Genomic DNA, 8069 nt, shown 5'->3' on the forward strand with positions numbered 1-8069 from the left:
TTGGGGGGCTCAGCGGTGGAGGAGGCGCCGGCTCCTCTCCAAGCACACCCCTCCCGGCTCGGGTGCCCCAGCACCCCGACTTAGACATGTTGGGGGGCTCAGCGGTGGAGGAGGCACCGGCTCCTCTCCAAGCACACCCCTCCCGGCTCGGGCGCCCCAGCACCCCGACTTAGACATGTTGAGTTGAACCCGCGGGTCCTACACCTGGAGCCTGAGCTCACCCTTCCCGTTTGAGCAGGGAACCCTCGGCGGGGGCCGCCCTTGGACACCCACCCTCGACCCTTGTCTTCGCTCTCCAGCCACATCCGGCCAGTTCCCCCCGTGCACGTGCGCTTTGAGCTCCCTCTCTCTCTGGGCAACCTGCCCCCTGGCCAGCCTGTGGTCACACCTCACCCTGACTCCAACAGCACGTCTGTATTAGCCAGCCAAAGGGGTGCTATGCAAACTACCAGAAATCGGTGGGTTTTTATAAAGGGAGTTTATTTGGGGTAGGAGCTTACAGATACCAGAGCATAAAGCATAAGTTACTTCCCTCTCCAAAGTCTATTTCCATGTGTTGGAGCAAGATGGCTGCCGACGGCTGGGAGGGTTCAGGCTTCCTGGGTTCCTCTCTTCCAGGGTCTTGCTTCTCTCTGGGCTCAGGGTTCCTCTCTTCCTGGGGGTTGCATCTCTTTTCTCTGTGAGCTTATTTCCTGGGGCTCCAGCTTAACTCTTATGCATCAAACTCCAACATCAAAACTCCTACATCAGAAACCCTCAGCTCTGTCCTTGGCCGTGCCTTTTATCTGGGAGTCCCCACCCACCGAGGGGTGGGTGCCCTAATGCCCTAATGACATGGCAATCAAAGCCCTAATCAAATCAGGCAATCAAAGCCTCATTCACACCCAGGTACAGACCAGATTACAAACATAATCCAGTATCTATTTTTGGAATTCGTAACTATATCAAACTGCTACACTGTCCTCCCAGTCTGCCGCCATATGGAGCTTTCTAAATACGTACATCACATCTCGTTTCACTGTTTTCGGAACACTTCATTGATGGCTCACCCATGGAAGGGCCTGTGGGACGGGACTCTCTCCTCTTCGTCTTCTTTTTTCGGGGAGGGGTGTCTAGTGTGTTTGGGAGGTGATCCCAGGAAGCACAGCGAGGCGGTTTCTTTGTAAGATGCTGCTTTGAGCCTGGATGGCTTGTGTCCCGTGGGATGTATTTGGGTTACAAATGAAGGGATGTGTCAGAAGGTTCCCGCACCTGCCACGACTCTGTGGGGACAGAACCTCGTCCACAGGGACCTCCTCCAGAACGGCCAGGCCTCCTGCCGAGCCCGGTCCACCCGCCCCACCTCAGCCCTCCCCCTCCCCCAGGGCTGCCTCAGGGCCAGGGTCAGGGGCTTTCAGGGCCTTGGGTCAACGGCTGTCCCCAGTCTTCAGCGGTCCCCGCCTTGCCCTGGCCTGGAAGGGGCGGCTCTCGAGATGCCGGGGGGCTTTCCGAAACCGCCGTGTGTATGCGCGTGTGTGTGCGTGTGCGTGTGTGTGCTTGGTGTGTGTGTGGTCCCGCCGTGTGTGTGTATGTGTGTGTGGTTGGTGTGTGTGTTGTGTGTGTGAGTGTGTTTGTGTGGTCCTGCTGTGTGTGTGGTGTGTTTGTTGGTCCTGCTGCATGTGTGTGTGTGTGGTGTGTATGTGTGTGTGATGTATGTTTGTGTGGTCCTGCCGTGTGTGTGTGTGTGTGTGAGTGTGTGTGGTCCAGCGCTGCTCACAGCTGAGGAATTTTCGAAGGTGGTGGAAGCAGGACTGGTGGGCCAGGGTGCCGTCTCGCCGTGGGGTGGCGTGAGCTTCGCCGCGGCCTCAGCAGCCCCCAGGAGGCCGGGGCGGAGGCGGTGGGCCTGCTCGGGGCGGGCAGTCCTGGGCGCAGGGGCGTCCAGCAGGTGTGGCCGGGGGTGCCCCCTCACGTCTGACTCCAGCTGGTGGGCTCTGCACTCCCGCACGGTGGGTGCTGGGCACATCTCTGGGTGCCAGTCGTCTCCTTCATAGAATGGAGTACAGGACACTGGGCTGGATCAGAGAATTCCCTGTTTGTTTTTTAAGGAAGGGGAATCTTTCTTCAGATGAAACCTTCCCTAGAAGCCCAGTAAGTAAAGCAGGCCCTGGTGGAGAGGCTCCGGCTGGATGGGGGCAAACCCTGCCGTGGCCTGGTCCCCGAGACCCCACGGCCCTGCAGGGTGACCTGCTGGCCAGCGAAGGCCTGCCGGCCTGTGGGTTCCTTGTGCCCTCCGTGCCCTGATCCCTGGACTCTGTAAACGCTGATTTGGAGAAAGGGGCTTCGCAGAGGTGAGTGCACGAAGGACCGTGGGGGGAGCCCGTCCTGGCCCGTCCATGTGTCCTAAGTCCAGCCACGAGCATCTCTTAAGAGAGAGGCCGGGGAGGTCAGACGCCGGAGGAGGGGACCCCGGAGAATGGGGGCAAGGCAGAGAGGGGAGGGCGCGCCTCAAGGACGCTGTGGGCGCTGAGGCTGGAGGAGACGAGGCTCAGCCCCCCAGAGCCCCCCCCGACCTTGGGCTGCCGGGGGACACGTTTGTGCTGCTCAGGCTGTCAGCTTCGTGGGCGCTTGTGGCGGCAGCTGCGGGAGAGGAAAGGGCCCTTAGAGCTGGGGGAGGAAGGAGGGCTCGTCCTGCGCCTGAGAGGGTGGTGCCCGCTGGTGAGCCCCTGAGGAGGGGGCTGGGGGGAGCCCCGGAGGAGGCCACCAGGGCCTCGGGGGGCTGCCCCCCCACCACTGAGGCTGGCGCGTGGAGCCCGGGGGCTGGATGGGGCGGGGGCTGGGCGTGTGGCAAAGGCTTCTTGACAGGCGTCCTGTTTGCGGGGACCACCGGGCCAACCCCCAGTCCCCTCCCAGCCCACCAAGCCTGGCCAACTTTTACTTATTCATTCAACGCACGTTCACTGAGCACCGACTGCATACCAGGCCTGGTTCTGGACGTGGGGGGATGTGATATCAGTAAAGCAAGTCCCTGCCATCCGGATGTTCCCATTCAGGTGACAGAGGACCACGGGGAAGAGTTGGGAGGCGAGCCTTCCCATTGTGGGAATAACAACAACAATAATAGTAACAATGTTTATCCCATTGTGGATGAATGTTTCCTCTGGTTTTGGGATGGGGAGGTGGGAGGTAGTTAGCCGCCTCTCGAGGAGACTCTTAGTGACGTCCTCAAAGACAAGCTGAATTCAAAGCCTCTTTTTCCCAGTACCTCCCTGCCGCAGAATAACAGTGGGGAGCTGAGTATGAAACCTGAAAGGATCCAAATTCACAAATGTCAGTCGGAGACTTGGCTGGGGCTGTCACTTCTGGAACGGGGCCCTGGAAAGGACGTGGGAACGCGTTCTGTTTTTGGTCCCTAGCCACGGACACGGCCTGACTTTCAAGCGCGCGGTGGCCCGGCTCTAACCCTGGCTCCAGCCTCGCCCATAAATGCCCGCCCGCAACCCGGGCCCGCCCGACCCCCTGCTCGCGCCGCTCTGCTCCAGTGTGCTGGCTTCCCGGCTGCGTGAGCAGTGGCCGTTGACCTGCTCACGGTTTTGAGGCTGGAAGTGTGAAGTCGACACGTTGGCCAGGTGCTGCTTTCTCTCTGAAGTCCGTGGCCTTCCGGGCTGGTGTCCTCGGTCCTTGGCTGTCTTGTCCCGTGGTGGCATCTTCTCTGTTCTCTTCCAGGTTTCGTTGACGTCCTGCTCCCCGTGGCACCCCTCTTCATCAGGCCTGTCCTGCTGCAGTTGGGCCCACCCTACCTGCAGTGGCTTCGTCGAGAGGACCTGTTTACAGTGGGTTAAGATAAAGAGCGTGCTTCTCTGGGGTCCCCAGCTCCAAGTCCCCACACCCTGGTAGTTCTGTGGTCAGCACGGGCCCTGGGTGGAGGGGGGAGGGCTCAGTGCACCCTGCTCATCTTCAGGACAGCAGAGCTTGGTGCTCAAGGCTGGCCATCTTTAGTGGTCTCTGCAGGAAGGAGATGCTGAGAACCCGCTGTCAGAGGGGCTGCAGGGGGCTAGCAGCCCCGAATGATTGGCTCAGGGAGGGTGATCTTTGCCTGAAGTGAATGGAGCTGGGAATGAGTGACCCTCATCAGGTGGAAACGATAGCAGTTGAGGCGTTGAGGGGGCGGGTCAGTGGAACGAGGTCCCCACTCAAGAGCCTGGCACGAAGCCCACTGCCCTGGGACCCTTGGGGGCGTGTGTGTGGCTGTTGGCCTCCTACTCTTGCAGCTGTGTTTGTTTCTAGAATCTGCGTTTCTGCTCCTAAGAGATATTCTTTTGTTTTTTCAGGAGAGGAAATCACCTGGGAAGCCAGATATTGGACAAAGTGAGAAGGACCCACTGGGGTGGAGAACTCTCACAACGGGGCAGAGATTAATGAGGACAGGCTCAGAGCTAGAGTGAGCGACCCCCAAGGCCAATGGCTTGGCACAGGCGAACTCTAGTTCTCGTTGGCCGAAGTCCAGTGTGAGTGCATCTGGTCGAGCAGCTCTCCCAGGCACCTCTCCTCCGTGGGGCCACCAGGGGTCCAGGTGCCTTCCGAGGTGGCTCCCCCGCTCCCAGGGCCTGGCAATCCTTGAGGGCCCCAGAAACCTCTTCTGGAGTCTCTAGAACTCGAAGACCTGCTCAGCGAGCCAAGAGAGATTGTGGAGGATCCCGTGGGTATTTTAGGAGACAAGCACAACACTTGTGTCCAAACCCACCGTCCCATGGCCCCACGAAGATGCAAGGGGGCTGGGAAATATGGTGTAGCCAAGAGACCAGGAAGAGGGAAAGGACTTGGTGACGATGAGCTTGTCTCTGCTGCAGGACATCGAGAGTCACAGGAGACCGAATGTAGGCATTAGGTAGGCAATGATGGACGGACAGATGGTCAGGAGAGCGGACTGGCTGCTGGGACCGGCAGGGACACTCCACCAGGCCCAGCAGACATCGCTGTACCTTCTCATTGGCTGTTCCTTGCAGACCAGGCTCATCTGCACATTTCCAGCATGGCTTGCTCAAAGAGGGTTTGCGTTGGGAATGTGCTGGTGACAGTGACAGTTCCAACTCAAGTCGGCCCTGGCCATGCAGAGGAGAATTAGGGTGCGCTTTGGGGCTCAGCGTCATTTCAACCTTCGTGTAGAGGAAGCAGTTTTCTCTGGTAGAACCCACCCAGGGCCAGCGGGACCTCTCACCTTCCTCCATCAGCGCCTGAAATCCCCTCATGATCTCGGTCTTAACTCTGAGAATCTGCGTGCTTCTCAGTCTACCACAAACTCCTGATCCGCCGAGCAGAGGTGACGTGCAAGGCTGCTTTCTCCTCCAGCCCGAGTCTGACTGTGGCTTGGGGAACTGGGGGGAATGGAGAAGAGATTCTGGGGGGGTATTCTGTGGTGACAGACAGCTGGGAAGTTTCCAGGGATAAACTCTGCCAACCTGGCGGATCTTCTGGGGCCTGAATGGAGCAGCAAGTGCTAGTAAGGGAGATTCCCTTACAGAATTAGAAGAGGCCGGTCCTGGCCGAGGACGTGGCCAGCAGTTAGCCCGGGAGGCCAGCAGGTCTGGCAGCTGCCCTCCCCGTCGGGGGTGGAGACCGTCCCCCCGCTCACGAGTAAGAGCCCCCGGCCGTGCTCCATCTCCTTTCTCCTGGGCCGGGGTCAGTCTCTGCAGAGGTCGGCGAGGAAAGGGGGGCTCCCTTGTGAGCGTCCCTGGAGGAAAGCAGGAGCCGGGGGCCCACGACTCCAGCTGTCCCCAGGAGAACCTGGGTGGCTCGGCGGTCCCCCCGCTTGCGCATTCCCTGCTTTCCCCCTGGCTCCGGCCAGTTCTCCTTTCCTCTCTCGCATCTGTGGGTTGGTCACTTCCTCCGATCGGCCCTTTCCCCCTGCGTGAAATGGTGGGAGCAACCTGCCCCACGCGAGGCAGAAACCCCATTCGCGTCTTCCTCCCTGTCCCCCTTGGCCTTGGTATACTCCCCTGCAGAGTCACGCTTTGCCATTTAGCTCTTGGCCTGTCCTTCCTGGAGGAGTGGGCTTTTGGGCCTTGGTGATTCTGTCGCGCTTGTCTTTCTGCGCTCAGCCACCGGAGCAGTGCTGCCCTGGGCGCATGGGGGGGTTTCCTGAGTCGATGGCGGACAGCGCAAATCGGAAACGATAAAGGAACACGTGGGACACGGCCAGGAGCCGCACGCCTCCCAGGCCAGGGTGCGCGTCTCTGTCGCGGGGCGCCGGCCTGCAGCAGCCCGGGCGGGGAGCCTTTCCCATGGCCCACGTGGCCTGTCGAGGCAGGGCGGGGCGCCAGCCTCCAGGAGGTGTCTTCAGAGGCCCCGGTGTGCACAGAGAGGAGCGCTCCACTCCCTGCCCTCCCTCCTCCCTCCCTCCTTTCTTAATTTTTGGAATCTGAGTAAAACTCCCATGTAGGAAAGTACCCTGGTCCTAGTGTGCAGCCCGTGGAATTCTCACAGGTGCACCCGCCCATGTCGCCACCCCTAGATCAAGACCTAGAGCATCGCCAGGAACCCCCAGCCCTTCGCGCCCTCCCAGCCACGACTCCACCCTCTCCAGGGTCACTGTTATCTTTCCTTCTGGCACCGTAGTTTGCCTGAGTTTGAACTTTACACGAATGGAATCATACAGGAGGTGTTCTTTCATCATCCCTTGTTTCACTCAACATTTTGTTTGTGATGTACACAGATTCTATGTTGTCTCGTAACGGTGGCTTGTTATTGGATCATTTCTTTTCTCTGAAAATGCTTTTATCTCCTATTTATTTAAGATTTATTTATTTCTCCCGATCCCCTTGTCGTTTGCACTTTTGGGTCTGTTCATCTTCCTTGCTTCTTTAGGAGGCACCGGGAACCATCCCAGAACCTCTGATGTGGAAGGGAGGTGCCTAATCGCTTGAGCCACCTCCGATCCCTGCATTGTCATGTCTTCCATTATGTTTTTCTTCCCGTGTCTCTTGTTGCACCATCTTGTATCAGCTTGCTCCATCGCACCAGCTCACTGTCTTCTTTAGGAGGCCCCAAGAACCAAACCAGGTAACTCCCGTGTGGTAGGCGGGAGCTCAAACGCTTGAGTCACATCTGCTTCCTTCCTATTTATTTCTGAAGATTATTTTTGCTGAGAATACAATTCTAGGCTGGCATTTCCCCCCTGTCCATTGGAGCTGCCTTTTCATCTGACTTCCCTTGTTTCTGTTCCAAAGTCACTCTTGCTTGTTGTTGCTTCATTAAAGGTAAAGTGCCTGTTTTCTCATAGAGCTTAAGATTTTTCTTTCTGTATTTTGTTTTCATCAGTTTCCTTATGATGTGCCCAGGTCTGGCTTTCCTTTGTATTTATCCTGCATGGGATTTGTAGTGATTCTTAAACATATAGCTTGATGCCAATTATCCGTTTTAGAAAGTTCTTGACTTTCTTTTTGAATATTGTTTTTGTCCCATTCTCTCTCTCTTCTCTGTTAGGACTCCACTTGGGTGTATTAGATCTTTTAATTGTGTCCTATTTGTTCTCTTTTTCTTTTTTAGCTTTATGTCCAGTTTACATTGTGCCCTTCCTCCCATGTGGGTCTATCACTGGGTGCTCCTGGGGGACATCCTGGGCACTTACGAACATGAGGTGCTCAGGGGACGGGGATGGGCTACTCTTTCCAGAAACCAGGGTCAAAGCCCGCTCTTCTGCCAGCCTTACCCCGAGAAACCCTAAATACTGTCTCAGCGCCCATTCTGCGGAGTGCAGCCTGAAGACCTGCAATAGAGCCCTTCACTGACGTTCGGCCGGAGGCAACATCTCCATCAGGCAGATGCGCCCCAGGGAAACGAGCAAAACAGCAGGCGAGAGGGAAAAATGTGGGAAAGAAAGAGACCTGAAAAGGAGCAGGCAAAAAGGCAGGGCGGACGGAAGCAGGATACCTAGGCCAAAATGTGAGACACCACGTGGTCTCAACAGCCAGGCTGGGGCTGGCCTTCTGAGTTCATTCTGAAAAGTTACCTGGGGCAAGGGATGGCAGAGGCGGGCAGCCCAGGGTTTGGTAACAATCTAGGAAGGGCTGGTGAGGAAATGGACTGGGAAGAGC

This window comes from Dasypus novemcinctus, chromosome 24 (genome assembly GCF_030445035.2).
Source record: "Dasypus novemcinctus isolate mDasNov1 chromosome 24, mDasNov1.1.hap2, whole genome shotgun sequence".
Classification (NCBI taxonomy): domain Eukaryota; kingdom Metazoa; phylum Chordata; class Mammalia; order Cingulata; family Dasypodidae; genus Dasypus; species Dasypus novemcinctus.